This window comes from Vulpes lagopus, chromosome 5 (genome assembly GCF_018345385.1).
Source record: "Vulpes lagopus strain Blue_001 chromosome 5, ASM1834538v1, whole genome shotgun sequence".
Lineage (NCBI taxonomy): Eukaryota > Metazoa > Chordata > Mammalia > Carnivora > Canidae > Vulpes > Vulpes lagopus.
The window spans coordinates 100,583,587-100,600,412 of NC_054828.1; the positions used below are offsets into that span (position 1 = coordinate 100,583,587).

Here is a 16,826-nt window from a genome sequence, read left to right on the forward strand (position 1 = left end):
CTAAACCATTGAGCCACTGGGGCTGCCCTGTATCTAATTTTAAAATGAAATTTTATCATAGACATGTAGGTATAGGAAAAAATATAGTATATATAGTGTTCAGTACCATCTGTGGTTTCAGACATCCACTAGGAGTCTTGGAATGTATCTCCTACAGGTAAGAGGGGACTATTGTAAATTACTTGCATGAGAAATTATCTTCTATTCACCAAAGGGAATCATATTTTAGAGGAATATTGAAAAACAGCAGAACTTCCTTTACATGTAAGATTAGATCCTCATTTTTATTTCTGATGGTGTTTGTAATGAAATAGCAAAAACAGTCGTTTAATTGGGCCCTCTGTAAAGTACATCACCTGCGTTCTGGGTCTTGAAGTGCTCTTAATTAGGCAGGCAACCTCATGAAAGAGAAATAGAAATATCCAATAATTGTATATAAGACCTAATGAAAGTATTACTGGGTGAGCCAAGGAAGATATATTTCTGCTAAAAAAGTGCAGTCAGTATCTTTGTATGACATTAGTTTCTTAAAGGAATGGAAAAACTTCAAGTTTAGAAATTACATAGAAATTACATAGAAATTCAGATTGAAGAATTCAAAGAACACTTGGACTACTTGGCTTTGCTTTTCTCCAGGCATACCTTTAAATTGGATGAGTAAATGCTGAGAATGAGTGAGGTATTTCAAATCAAGACTAGGTTTGAGAACTAAGAGGACAAGAGAATTAGGAAAGAATCTGAACCCCTGCATATAACAGGGCACCCAAATGGAAACTTCTAGCAACAAAGTGGATCAAACTGCTATAGACTGGTATCCCTAATGCTACAAATAAGATACATACTAGATAACAATAACAGCAACAACAACATAATAATGAATGCTGAGCTTAAAAAAATGAAATAATTAAGTGCAAAATAAAGAGAGAACTCAAAGCAAGAGCCACAGAAGAGCAGGAAATATAGACTTAGGCTGCAGAGAGTTTGAGGGGGCTCTTGAATAAAGCTACCGGGAAAGGAGACTGGGGGAAACTAAGGAAGAAGCAGGGAAGTTTTCTGGGTGCCAGGGAATGTGAGGTAAAAAATCAGTTTTAAGAAATCAAAGCGGGCAACCTGGGTGGCTCAGCGGTTTAGCGCTGCCTTCAGCCCAGGGCGTGATCCTGGAGACCCCGTATGGAGACCCATGTTGGGCTCCCTGCACGGAGCCTGCTTCTCCCTCTGCCTGTGTCTCTGCCTCTCTCTCTCTCGATCTCTCTCCCTCTCTGTGTCTCTCATGAATAAATAAAATCTTTTTTAAAAAAGAAATCAAAGCCCCCAATTTTACTATTTAGTATTAGAATTAGAGTTTTATTAAATTATTAATAAAACTGGTTCTGGTACTTTTGAAGTCCTCAGAGTAGCAAATGTTAAACCACTCTTTATGGATAATTCCATAAATCAGAGCCCTTGAGACATCTTAGAAAATACTACCCTCATTGAAAATGATCTCATAATGAAAATCATAAATTATGTGAGAAAATTATGCATCATGAGAGAAAATTAACCGATGCAAGATATAGGAGAATTAGTATTCCATTAAATAGAGGAAGTAGAACGATCTGAAAGATTTTATACAGTAAGTGTATTTAAAGAGCTTATAAAGCTTAAAGAAGGAATAAAAACCAAAGTAAATGAACTGATGGTATAGAAAAAGAACACATAGATTTGAAACAAGTCAAGTGGAACTTCTAGAAATAAAAAAAATAGTTACTAAAATTATAAATTTCAGGGGAATTTGGGTGGCTCCATCAATTAAGCATCCAGCTCTTGATTTCAGCTCAGGTCATGATCTCAGGGTCATGAGATTGAGCCCTATTTCAGGCTCTGTGCTCAGCAGAGAGTCTTCTTGAGATTCTCTTTCACTCTGCCTCTGGCCCTTCCCCTACTCATTCTCTCTTGCTCTCTCTTAAAATAAATAAGTAATTCTTTAGGATTATAAATTTAACACATGCCTTAAATAGCATATTAGGTACAACAAAGAGATAATTAATGAAGTGGAAGATGGATTTGAGGAAGTCACCTCATGTGCTGATAAAAAAGATAGAAAGTATGGAAAAATGGCTAAGAAACCTGGAGGAGAGAATGAGAAGGCCCAGCCTAAATCTAATAGTAAAAATAAAAAGAGAGCTTTTTAATGACTTAAGGTATAATTCCTGATATATATATATATATATATATATATATATATTTTTTTTTTTACAGAACTGAAGAAATCTATTAATCTGCACTTTCAAGAAGCACTACTCAGGTTATAAAGAATCTGAAATACATTTACATATAGACATCCTGTGGCAAACACCACAGAATCATTTAAGGCATAGACAAAACCATAAAAGCAACCAGAGAGAAAAGGCTAATTGCTTGCTGATGGATGTCTCATCAACAGTGTACTGCATAGGAAAATGCAATAATAGTTTGAAGGTTTTGAAAGAAAATTTGTTGACTTAGAATTATATACCAAGCTAAACTATAATTCAGGAGTGAAGATAAAATATAAACATTTTCAGGTTAACAAAACAGAACACTTAAAGACCTTTGCTCTCAGAACTTAAAAAGAGTGTACTTCAAGAGGGAGGAAGAAAGGAATTATAATAAAAAGTAGTGGTGAGGTAAGATATTACTGAGCATATTGGTAAATTTGAATAAACACTGATAATAAAAATAAAATTGATTTGAGTGGCCGTTAAAGTGGAAGCAAAATATTCTACAGTAATATCATGGAAAATGAGGGTCTGGAGCCAAGGAAGATTGGAGTCTATATTGTTTAGGAGGAAGAAAGAATGCTCAAAGTCACTAATTATCAGATAATTATAAGAGAAGATAACAATAAGATATTAGCTTATATCAACCAAATTGTAAAAACTAGACAGATGGCTAACATACAATTAACAAGCATGTGGAGAGACAGAAACTCTCGAGTACTAGTGGTACAAGTTCAAAGTTTCCAGCCATTCTGGAAAATAATTCACAGTCAATTTTTAGTAAAATTACACATGCAAATTTTGTATTACCCAGTAATGCCAATCCTCAGAGAAGTTCTTACTCCTAGTTTAGAAGCCACACGTAAAAATGTTATTTGCATGTTGTTTGTAGAAGCGGAAAGTGAAGGACACCTGGGGTCCCCAATCTTAAATGGCTAAGTAAGATGTAATGGTTGTATATTATGAAATAATACACACTATTTAGGATAAAAAAACTAGACGTACACACGGCCACATAAATAAGTCTTAAAAACAATGTTGAGTGAAACATGCAAGAAACAGAATGAAAGTTAGTATAAATGCTATTTATGTAAACTGAAAAAAAATACCTATTCAAAACACAGCTACATATTTAATAATCACATTAGGTTTATTCTTAAAAAAGATTTTATTTATTTATTTGAATGAGAGTGAGAATGAGAGAATTCGGAGCCCAATGTGTGGCTTGATCCCAGCACCCTGGGATCATGGCCTGAGCCAAAGGTAGACGTTAAATGACTGAGCCATCTAGGTGCCCCTCATGTTAGGCTTATTAAAATTGTGTTCTAATCACATGAGAAGGGTGATATAAGAAGGAGGGAAATGGGACAAAAATAAAAAACTGTGTACAACTAGTGATAATTTGTGGTAAAATGAAAAATATGATTAAATTCCTTGGGCTTGAGATCCAATTCAAATTGTGGAGAAGGCAAAATGAGATGAAATTAATAAAGGTAAGAATATCAATAATAATAATGAGTGTAAATAGATTCAATTTGACTGCTGAAAGACAAAAATCTCAAATTGAAGGAAGATTTTTTTTTCTCTTTTTTAAGAGACATAGCTAAAACCTGACAGTAAAGAGATGGGAAAAGCACATATCAGACAAATCAGAACTGAAAGAATCCTGGTATAACAATATTAATGTCAAACTAAATAAGATTCTAACTCATAGAACAATGTTAGGAATGAAAGGGATAATTGTGGATAATAGGGAATGTTTACCAGGAGGCTATACCAATATAGCAGTATAGCCAATACACTGAATTATTAGGTGCGGTGCACTTCATAACATAGTCGTAAAATATATAAATACATGAACCAAAAACTGACAGAAATACAATTGTAATTGATAAAAGTTCATAGTCCTAGTAGATGATTAATAGACCTCCTGAAAGAGGTAAGTAGAAAAACATTTATCATATTCTAAGTGCAAATGAAGTGTGTAGAAATACTAAACACACATTTAGTCCAAAGTTAAGTCTTAATATATTCCAAAGAATGCCTATCATACAGATCATGTTCTACAACTATAATATTAATAATAATATTAGGTACCAATAACAAGAAAGATATCAAAATAGTGATTTAAAAATCCTCAAAAGCAACAACTCTGTATGTAAACTGAAGAATAATATGCCTAAATCTAAAAGGGTAAACCCATGGGAGGGCTTTTCTGTTTTTGGATAATGGGTAAGCCAAGGAAGGTAAGGAGGGCAAACAACATAATACAAATCCGTGTATTATGTTGAATAAACATATTATGAGAATAAACAAATCTTTATGTTGTTTGGTCCTCAGAGCAATTCTGAGGTAGATGTTGCTATTCCCAGTTTTCCAGGTTAAGAAACTGAGGGTCAGTAGCTTGCATAGAGTCACATAGCTTACAAGTTATGGAAAGAGAATTCACATCTATTTCCTTTCCTACTGGAGTAGAGAGAGATGCACATGGAAAAGTAAATGACCTTTAAAAAGAAGAGATAGAATGGATAATATGTACAAGAAATCCAAGAGATAGAGGTATTGTTGACTTGGTCATTCATTGGGCAGTTCTTCTGGGAGGCAACAGGTAGAGGAGGCCATGTGTGACTTCTCTAAAGAGTTGATGCTAGATAAGCAAACTTTCCCAGAAGAGAGAATAGCTCTATCTCTTGTTCCTAAAAGCATTTTATAAACTATAAATCATGTAACAAATGTTAGGTATTATCATTAATTTTATATGTTGCCCAGAAGTCCTTGTGCTTCCTGGAAACTTTATGGAAAAAATTCATATCAATAAATTTTCAGGTAACATAATGTATGCTGAAAGAGTGGCACAAGAACTTTATTAGGAGATTTTCACTATGTCCTTGGACAAGAGAATAAAATAAGATGGTGCATATGAAACTTTCCAGTGAGATAACAGTACTGTATTGTATCCTTAAAAAAATTGTGTAATTTAAAATTTAAAATGTTCAGTGTTCTTGTCATACACACAAAAATAACAATAAATAAAGAAAGTGGAGGGAAACTTTGAGAGCTGATAGATATGTTTATGGAATAGATTGTGGTGATGTTTTCATGAGTATATGCTTCCCCCCAAACTCACCAAATTATATATATACAGTAAATAGGTACAGCTTTTTATATGTTAATAATACCTCAATAAAGGTGTTTAAAAATAAAATTCCAAAAAGAATTATATTGGTAGACCCTGCCATGTACTACCAACCTGGGGTCACTTTAATTTCTCAGCTTAGGGTATCACTTAACAGTGAGAGCGGTGTGAAACCGAGGCCTGAAATAAAGCAGAAGCAAATACAAGATGACATTCTCAGGGGCTCTATAATTGTCATTATTAATATTTCCACTGTTAAGAAAAATTATCCAAAACTTGAAAATAAGATAAAAGGATGTCTCTATGTCCTTTCAGTGTCATACTGGAACATTGTCAACAAACCCTACCCCAGGATCATTTAGTTCTCCAGGGCAGCCTGGCTCAGAACTCTCTGTGGTGAGAAGAATGTCTAAAACCTGCGGTGTGCCATGTAGAAACCATTAGCCACCCATGGCTATTAAACACTGGAAATGTGATGAATGCAACTGAGGGACTGAATTTTAATTTTACTTTCAAATTTTATTTAATTTCAGTTAATTTAAGTTTAAATTTATATAGCCACGTGTGGGTAGTGGCTCCTACATTGGACAGTGTAGCTCTAGGGGAACATACCTTTGTTTGACTTACTATTAATTAGAGTTCAGACTCCATGAAGTTACATGTTTATTAGTAGAAAATTATATGTATATTTTATATGATTGTAGAAAAGATATAAAGAGAGTTATTTGGTAGAGGTGCTAATTTCTGTATGGGAGAAAAGATAACCCCAGAGTTACAGTTTTATTGCCTTGTAAGATATTAACCTAACATAGCAATCATATTCCACCTGGGTCCATCCTGCTGGCTCCCTTATTAATCAATGAAGTAAATCTTTGATGCATGTGGAATCTAAATTTTTAGAGTCATGGTTTTTCCTGCAGCTGGGATAAATAGGTATCCTTATCTTTTCCTTTGAAAGCATGTGGATTTTTCTTCTAGCTCACTTTTTCACTGAGTGTAGATCTTTTAAACTCAATGCCCCCCTTTCATGTTTATTTGGTAAAAATTGGCAATATAAAAACATTACTTGATAGAGATGCAAATAATTTCCATCTGGTAGAAAAGATAATCACAAATTTGCAGTCTGGACCCAAGGTTTCAGGGGATTTTCAATGGACACAAGGTTTAAGCTCCTGTTCTCTTACTCTGCCATTAGTCCCCTAAGCTCTAGTTGTATGTTAATAACATTTATTCTCACGGCAGCGCTGGCTACAGAGTTTGCCTACCATTGGTTTCAGCACATTGTTATTTTTCATGAGATTTGGGGATTTCTCTTTCTTTCCTGTTAGCCTAGAAATGCATTAAATGTATGCTTGCATTATTTCCGATATCTGGATGTGCTGTGGCAGGTGGGCTTTTCAAAACTTTTAGTGGTCTCTACACTGCAGTAAGAGTGAAATTTCCAGATGTGAATTTGACCATATCTCAGTTTACTGTTCAAAGTTCATCAGTGGTTTCACAAACTATAAAGATAAAGCTCACCTCCTTAAAATGGTCTGCCAGGACCTACGTGATCTAGAAAATGCCTCCATCCTGATTGTGTGCGTCACTTTCCTTACTTGAGCCTGAGACTCCTTTACATCCTTGAAGGTGACATTTTTCTTTCATCCTCAAGACTTTCACATATGCTATTCTCTCTCCCTGGATTTCTTTCCTTGAATTCTTTTTATGTAGTTCACTCTTCACTACAATGTAAGCTCCATGAAGGGAGGGACCATCTCCGTATGTTCATTGCTGTATGCTCCATGCTTTTATATCGTAGGCATTCCACAAATATTGGTTGAATGATAGGAATCATTCAGTGACTGAATGCCCAGCAAGTGATTTCCTTATCTTCCTTTATTTATTTATTTATTTATTTATTTATTTATTTATTTATGATAGTCACAGAGAGAGAGAGAGGCAGAGACACAGGCAGAGGGAGAAGCAGGCTCCATGCACTGGGAGCCTGACGTGGGATTCGATCCCGGGTCTCCAGGATCGCGCCCTGGGCCAAAGGCAGGCGCCAAACCGCTGCGCCACCCAGGGATCCCCTTATCTTCCTTTTTATACTTGCTACTCCTCCTGTGTTTCTTGTCTTTTAAATAGGACCCTGGATTCAGTACTTCAGGCCAGAAATGGGGAATCTCCTAGACTCTTTCTCCCTCACTTCCACAGCTAATTAATCATCTTCCTAAATAGCTAAAGAAATTGACCTTTCTTTTCAGTCTTGTTACCACTGCACTGCCTGAATTCATTATTTCTTACTAGGATTATTATATTTCTTAACTGATTTCCTTGCTCTAGCTTGGCCTATGCAAGAAAATCTGTTTCTTTCCTTCTTAAAATGCTTAGATGACTCCTCATTATTGCCTTAGTTTGACATAATACATTTTTTGCGATCCTTCCTCATCTCTCATCCCTCCCCTGTTCCACATGCATCCCATGCTTGAGCTAAATCGAGGTAACATTCATAGAGCACCTACTGTGTGCCAGGCTCTGTGCCAGGTACTGTCATTTTCATTACCTTAATTAATCCTCAGAAGTCACTCTGAGTCTTTTATTTTCCTAGTAAAGAAACAGGGATGTGGACAGGAGGAGTGGCTTGGCTTCTCGGTCATGTGACTGACTAATGGCATAACCAGGATTGGAAGTCAGGTCTTTGAACCCCAGAGCCCACCTTCTTTCCACTAGTGTGTTGTCAGGGAAAATGTTGGAGAACATCTTGGGGAAGAATATAAAACCTATCATTGGATCACCAAGGTAAATGACAAGATGAAGTCATGGTGCATATAAAAATTAGATGCCAATTAAGGGATGTACTTTCAAAGGTCCCAAAGGAAGCTTTGTCATTTTCTGTTTTTTCTGGTTTCTTTCCACCTGTTCCTTTCTCATTCCATGTAAACAAAATCAAATTACAGTCCTTAGAAAGAAACTCAGATTTATTCCAGTCCTGGACAGAGCTAGAGAGCAAGCCTTATATTAATAGTTTAGATTTGTCTTCTGGCAGGGTTTGGAATTAAATTTTCCTTGACTTGCAGACTTATGGTATACTTATTACTGTTGGACCCCTGTGTTGTTTTCCTCCTGTCAGTCAGACCTAGAATGAGCTCCTAGCACCTATATCTTCTCCCAGTTCTCTTCCTTGGGAATTGCCAGATCTCAACCCAAATACTGGTTCTCAGAGCTAGGAACCTGATATCCTGAGCTAATCCATCTACCCCTACTCCTCCTTGTTTTACCTCTAAATAACTTTTAAATTCTTTATCTCTTCTCTAGCCTCCAAAGAGGCTCCTTCCCATCACCGCCAGTTTGACTTGTCTCAGATCTATGCTGCACACCATTTCTAGAGTAGTCTTCCTAAAGCACAAGTAGATTGGTCCCATTCCTTTACTTAAAACCATTCAGTGGCTCCTGGTCAGCACAGGGTAAATGTATGTTACATTTGTCATTATGTCAATTAGTTTAGCATAGCTGATACCTATACCTGCCCTAGATTCCTTTCACAGTCCAGCAACACTGAAAGATTGTGGTGTCCTAAAATTCTAAACTTTTTTTTTTCTCCTCATGTTATATCTTACCTCAAAACTTTACTGATTCCTCATTTTTGCCTCTGTTTAAATGTTGCCTCCTGAGAGAAGTCATTCCTAACCACACTATCTAAAATAGCCCTTTCTTTCCATTATCCTATCTTTTTAATTTCTATTTTTCTAATGCTTCCCAGCATCTGCCATTAGAGTGTGCATTTATTTATTTACTGTTTATCTTCACCAGTAGAATGTGGGTTTTGTCTGTCTTGCTCACTGCTGTACCCATCCCCCCAACCCCTGCCTAGAATAGGGCCTGGCATAGAGAGGATGGTTAATAAATACTTAAGATTAACGAATAAATGAATGAGTAGAGTCTGTCTTCTCTGACATTCCTTTCTCCTGCTTGGCTAACTGTTCTTCAACCAGTAACATGTAGCTAAATGTTACCTTTTCAAAAAGCCTCCCTAGTTACAGCATGCCCCCAATAGAATCTGTAGAAGATGCTCCTTCTTAGTATCTCCATGATACTTTGCATACGTGTAAGAATAATAGCTGTATAAATATATTGAGTGCTTCCAATATACCAGTTATATGCTATTTCATATAATTTCCCTAATAACTCTGTATAGATATCAACCCCAGATTGTAGGACAAGAGAACTGACTTTGGAAGGCTTTACCTTGCTTGTAGTGACACAAAGAGTAAGCAGTAGAGCTGAGATTGGAACCCAGGAAATTATGATTCTAAAGCCCTTGTTTTTAATGGAGGTTGAGTATAAAGATACAAGGAAACATGCCATAGCATCCACATTTAACACTTGATATGCCATGGGCTATAGAGAGAAGGAGACAAATTGATAGACATTACTGAGAAAAACAATCTGAGTTCAAGGAACTACTTGTATACTTCAGAGAAATGATGAGATTGGCTTATCATCCGTATGCATGCCTATTGGCAGTTTTCTCTGAAAACATGTCAAAGATGAATGGGTTTCTAATTCCCTGATATCCAATCCAATCTAGGGAAGCTGGTTATTCTATAATGAAGTATGATATGGAAACCATCAACAGAGGGGTCAGGTTGGGGATTGAGGCTATGCCCATTAGAAGGTGGATATGTGCATGGATAGTGATTAAAGTTTCATGACTCATCCTTCAGCCACTCTTGTAAAGACATTCTCAAGAGTTCAGTGCTAGTCCCCCATTAAGGAATATATTTAGCTCGAATGCTCGAATGTATTCTCTCACTCCTTAATCCTGCTCATCCAGCAGAAAAATAAATATTATAAGCTCCTAGGCCTCGAATTGTAGATTAGAAAGGCAGAAGGTGGGGTGGAGGGAAGCAGATTCTAGTTGTGATGGGATGGGTGTCAAAGATATTTCTGCACTGAATCATTGGAAGCTAAGGCAGAGGAAAAGAAAAGGCAGGACAACGATGCCATTGTCAGATAGTCAAAAGGAAACAAACCAGAACATAACATGTAAAAGAGAGCTGAAGAGAGTCTGAAATTAAGTGTAACATAAAGAAGAGAGGAATATGCTGTATAAGTGTGCTTCATGCTCTGGAAAAATCTAATAAGAGCCTGAATTTGATAAAACGGGAGCCCCAAGGTATTGTGGTGAAGCAATAGAATTAGAAGGAAGGAGCGATTGTACTGCTGATACAATTCCATTACAGATAACGAATAAACCCCAGATAGGGAGTGACAGAAGAGACAAAGCTTGAAATCCAATCACTAGCATGAAGGAGAAGCTTGAGTTCCAATGGCAGGGAAGACAAAGAAAAAAAGAAACTAAAACAATTAGAAAGTGCTCTCTAACGTAGACAAAAGATTCCTAATGGGAGATTATGCTCCTAAAATAGAGAAACCATCAAATGGAAGAGAAAAAGTGTTCTGAACAATAATTCAAGAAGATTCTCCTGAAATAAAAAAAGAACCAAACGACATGATGAAAAGACAGAGTATAGCCTGGAAACATATATATAGTGATCTCGATCGAGCCTATTCTGCCTAAGTTATGAATTATATCAAAGATTAAAAAGAAGTACTTCTGGGAGAAGTAATGCACCTGTAAGAGGTCAATGCTTGGAATGGTTTCATACTTCTTCCCTGCATTCATTGCTAGGAGACAGGAGCAGCCTCCACAGAGTTCTGAAGGAATGCATGATTCCCACATAGTATAGTTGGCCAAGTTTTCATTCATTTATAAAGGCAGCAGATAAATACTTTTAAAGATGAAAGAATGTGTGGAATATATTCTCCATGATTCCTTTAAAAAAGCACTACTAGACAAAAAAACAAAAAACAAAGCAAAACAAAAAAGACCCAGCCAACAAAGGATGAGTCAACATATTATACTTAGAGATGAGGAAGATGTGATAAGAGCACATGCAGGATCACTGAATCTAAAGAAATATTGAATTAAGACTACCTAAGTAGGGGATTATGATGGTACAATAGAATGGAAATGCTATACATTTTAGTGAAGAAAAACAGTAAAGTACCCAGATAAATGTGGAAGTAGAGAAAGCAGGTAGGAAGGGAGAAGGGAGCAATTTTGACTATTTATTCATAGCAAGGAGACAGTTGATATGATCTAAAGCTGGAACATGAGGTTAAGAATAAAAAAAATATATTGATTCCAATCTTTAAATGTACCTCATAATATTTTTTTCTTACCTAATGGAATATAATATTTTGGGAGTAAATAGTCATTTATCAGACATTCTACAATTTCCTTTTGCTTTATTTTAGATTATTTTACTTATATTAAATTCATATAAAATACATTTAATATTTCCAGTTAAATATTATATATGTGGTTGTTCTACTGTCATAAAATTATTTCTGCTCATCTCTGCTAGTTTCCTTGAGAAACAGTATGGTTTAGAGCAAAGCTTTTCAACTTTATTGTGTATATGAATCACCTGGGGATCTTAGTGGAATGCAGGCCTGGGATAGGGCATGACATTCTGCATTTCTAGTAAGCCCCCAGGTGCTGCTGCTGCTGGTGCTTGCACCCACTTTGAGCAGCACGAGGGTGTAGGCCATCGACTGACTCTGGTCCCAGACTGCCTGCATTGGATTTCTGATGCCATTGCTTACTAGCAGTTTGACTTTGAGCAGGTCCTATGCCTGAATTTCCCATTCTATAAAATGGGAATGATGACAATGCCCCTATGTGAAATTCTTAGAATAATACATGACAACAAATGTTAAGTATTGTAAAAATGGGCCATTATTACAGACCATATTAACTCTGGATCAGAAACCTGACTTCTCTGAACCTCAGTTTCCCCATCTGTAAAAATAACTGCCCCATAGAGCTGTTGTGACAACTAGAAATAACTTATTCAAGAGGTGCTGCATAGTGTTTTGTGTGGCATAGATAATCAAGAAATGATAACTACCAATGTTTGTAGTTAATTATATGAGTTATAATGTAATAATGCTTATAATTTAGTACAATAACCCATATAGTCTTAAGTCTACTAATCCATTTATTCATTCACTCATACTTTATTCACTCATTCTATAACTAATGTTTGAGTATTTCTTGTATATTAGGTAGTCCTATTCAAGCACTAGTATTGTAAACAAAGTAGTCCTAGTTGACCTTTTCCTTTCAGTGGGAGAGAAGAAACAGAAACAATATGCAAAGCAGTAATAAGAGTTGTAAATAAAAACTAAAAACAAGAGATAGAAAATGATGCTGGAGGTAGGGGAAGGATTATTAGAGATGGGGTGTGTGGAGGCCAAGAAAAATTAAGGCCATCCCACCTAAAGTTTAGCATTAGCACAAGTACAGACATCTTAGGCCGCTGTGAATAAAGGCTGAAAATGTCCCTCGGCAGGGAATCCCATATCAGAAAGACAACAGAGCCCACGCTGGTGGTAGAAAGTCCCATATTAGAATGAGAACAGAGCTCAATGCCCTTGAAAGCCCCATATCAGAATGTAAACAGAACTTGAGAAATTCCTCCACCCCTTCTGAAAATCCCCTAGACCAGCCTATAAAAAAACCCAGCTGTAACCCACTTCGGGGTCCAAGTCCCTGCTGTGTCGGGTATACTTGGACCCAAGCTCGAGCTTGCTAATAAACCCTCGTGCACTTGTATTGGTGTCGGCTCCTTGGTGGTTTCTCGGATTCGCAATCTTGGGCACAACAGGATGGTCAGGGGAGGCCTCTTTGAGAAGGGTCAATTGAGCAGAAACCCAGATGAGGTGAGGGAGCAGCCCCCGAGAAGTTCCAGGGAAAACAGTTATATCAGTGGTTCTCCTGAGACAGGAGGTGGGTGTGTCTAGGTCTGAGAGAGCCTGGTATGATATAGGAACTACAGTCTGAGAGGGATGTGGGGCCAGATGTGTGTTTTCCAAACCGAGTCATGGTTCACTAGTAGGTGGCAAAGTGGAATTAAAAATAAATTAAATGAAGAATGGATCAGACTTTAAAGTATAGAGTATATGATAAGGATGAGTACTGGTTTGTGGAACTGTGCACACGCATACATGCTAGGCTATGATTTAAAAATGGATCTGTTACTATGGGTACTAGAGTAAAAAGCTTCAAATATGCTGGGCTAAATTATGTAGACCCTTGCAGGTTGTGATAAGGAATATGGGTTTTACTGAGAATGTCAGAAAGCCTCTGAAGGAATCTGAGCAAGAGAGACATAATGTGATCAGTATTTTCAAGCTCTTTGACTGTGGAAAGCTGACTGAGGGGAGCAAGAACGAAAGGAAACAGCGATAACTTCTTGCCAAGTCACTTCCTACCTATAGCACTCTGGTAGCAGAATAATGTTTTCCTCTATCTGCAAAGAAGTCAAAGGCCTAATCACTGGAATCTGAATATGTTATGTAATGTGGCAAAAGGAACTTTGCAGATGTGATTGAAAAAACAAAGAAATAAAGTGTACTGAGACTTGAAGTTGACATGGGGAGAATATTGTGGATTATCTGGGTGGACCCACTCTAATCACAGGAGTTCTTTCCCGTGGCAGAGGGAGATGTGGGAAGCATTTGACCGGCCTTTGCCGGCTTTGAAGATAGAGGGAAGGGGCATGAGCCAATGGATGTAGGCAACTCTAGAAGCTGGAAAAGGCAAGGAAGTGGATCCTAGAGCTTATAGAAAGAAACGGGACACCTTGATTTTAGCCTGGTGAGATGTCAGATTTGTGGCCTACAGAACTGTAGCGTTATAAATGTGTCTTTTTAAAGCCACTACCTTTGTGGTAATTTGTTACGGCAGCAATAGAAAACCGAGACAACATGTAATCTCTTATACCTGTCTTCATCCTTTACTCCGCCCCCCAGACCTCTTCAGAGTACTGACACTAGATGTGGGTTTAAGTGTTCCCAGCTGTCCTTATGAGGACACAGAGCTGTCCCACAGAAGCCTCTTCTCTGTCCTGCTGACTGCTTTGTGTTTGGTTCCCATTCTGGATGTCCAGTATGCCCTTTGAGTGATTTCTATTAGGAATGATGAACAGTTTAGGCTCATTCAATCTGAGATCTTTGTTATCAAAGAGGAATATAGAATTAAGCTGTAGAAATTTGAGAAAGAGAATGAAGGTTGGGGGGGAATCCCTTTCACTTTTTAATTTTCATTAAAAAATGCTAAAGTAGATGGATCATCTCATAGCTGCTGGTATTAAACACTAGCAAATTGGTGATTAATTCACTCTGGGTTTATTATACCAAAAGACTATGGTTTAATTTGTTTTAAGCAGACTCCATGCTGAGTATGGAGCCCAGTGCAGGGCTCAATCCCATGATCCAGAGATCAGGACCTGAGCTGAAGTCAAGAGTCAAAGCTTAACTGCCTTTTTACTAGCCTTTAAAAGTTTATTTTACTGTCCTTTTTCTTTGGTTGTTTTTGCCTTCCCAATACACTGGCTTCTAATACTTCCTTGTTTCTTTAACCAAGAAAGTTTCTTGGGGGACACACCTGACCTGTAGAGCGAAGTGCTTGGTCTTTGGACAGTCTCTTTTATTGGATTTGGTATATTATGTATAGTTTGGATTGTCAGAAGTCTGACTCCTAAACACATTGAATATTACTATGAAAATATAAGTAATGAACTCTTAAAAAATCTGTGAATCTTATTTTAAAAATATTGCTTCCAGTTTTATCTCTTATCAATCTGATGACAAGTGTTGAATAACACACAGATATATATATATGACAAATGTGGCAATTTGGAATTTGTTTTTATATGAAATTTTCTTCTATGGAGCAGCAACGAATAACACAGCTTAAATAGCAAATTACAACAAGGAATAAGATAATGTCAGCTTAATAAGTTGTTTTAATTTATTATTTTTATAAATTCTTTATCTGAGACTTAATAATTTTAATAATGGTCTTCTCTGCCATTACTAATTTCTTATATGGTGGGCAGATCAGTAGTGTTTATAGTATTAATTTGAGAAAAAAATTGTAATGTGTTTTTTTTCCTTCTAAGGCTGTTTGAACTTTATAGCCACTTTACTAGTTCTCATCAAAAATATAAAGCAGTGGTATAGGGGGAAATTTCTTCCTCTTCTTCTTCTTTTTTTTTTTTTAAGATTTTTATTTCTTTATTTATGAGAGACACAGAAAGAGAAGCAGAGACATAGGCAGAGGGAGAAGCAGGCTCCCTGAGGGGAGCCTGATGCAGAACTTGATCCCAGGACTCTGGGATCACGACCTGAGCAAAGGCAGATGCTCAACTACTGAGCCACTCAGGTGCCCCAGGGGAAATTTCTTCTTAACTTTGTATGAAATAATTGATTGAATACATAAAGTACTCATAATATCCAGGAGAATTTTAATTGAAAATGTTTTTTAAAAGTACAAAGCCATGTAAATGTGCAAAGAATGAGAAAGTCATATTACTCAGCAAGATGTAATTTCATAACTTAAACATGGTCCATGGCAGAGTATTTCTGGGAGGATTGGCTCATGGTGGAATGGAGGGCACTAGAGGTGCATGGGTCTGGTGAGTGGTGGCAGAGCAGACTCTTCAGTTCTTGATGCCATCTGAGCCATGCTCCTTAATTTGGTGTTAGGTTGCCTGAAGTTCTTTCTGTCTCTTACCACCTCTGCTGCAAGACTAGTGCTAAATAAAATGCTGAAGTGCAGCTTCCACTAAAAATTGGCACATGAACTTGAACGAAAAAGCTGACACCTGCTCCATTTTAGGCAAATCTAAGCATCATCATGTTGAATGTATTTGTTAACTACTCTGTATCCTCTTAGGAGTGGAGAAGAGCAAGCTCTATACTTACACTGCCTGGCTCTTCTGCTAACTAGTTTTGCTGCCTTTAATGAGTCACTGAACTACTCTGGGCCTGTCCCCACATTTAAATAAGGGTGCTAATAATAGGACCAAACTCATAATCGTGTTCTGAAGGCTAAGTGAAATACTTGGATCAGTGCCTGGTGTGGTAACAAATATGGCACTTTAATAAGTATCAACAATTAAAAGTCCTAGACCATAACATCTTTGAGGTCATTGTATGTTTCAAATTGCTGTATTCACAGTATCTAGTAAAGGTTCAATGGGTAGACTGAATGTTTATGTCATCTACTTCTGCATGGAAGATTTTCTAAAAATCAAATGTTAACTGATACTAAAATTTCTATTTTTAGGTCAATCTGTGATGTAACAAGTATCTGTTAATAAAAGGTCAGGTTGAAAACATTGAATTGAAAATATAACCCATAAAAGAACATTTAGATCAAAATGCTTAGAGTAAAAGCTTGGTTTTATTGTAAGAAAAAATATATGTAGGTATGTATTTATAGTTACAATTCTTATGACAAGACACCTATCTTATAATTTTCATCTTTTTGGCTATTCAGTGAGTGATTTACTTCTGAGACTGAAACTTCATTGAAGGCTTTTTTAAACTCTCCC

The 16,826-nt window shown here is 36.8% G+C and overlaps 1 long non-coding RNA gene across 2 annotated transcripts in view; it reads left to right on the forward strand.

The window, feature by feature from the left end:
- LOC121491477 overlaps nt 1-16,826 on the forward strand; it is a 252,610-nt gene that overhangs the window by 147,333 nt on the left and 88,451 nt on the right. The gene's annotated exons all lie outside the window — the stretch shown is intronic.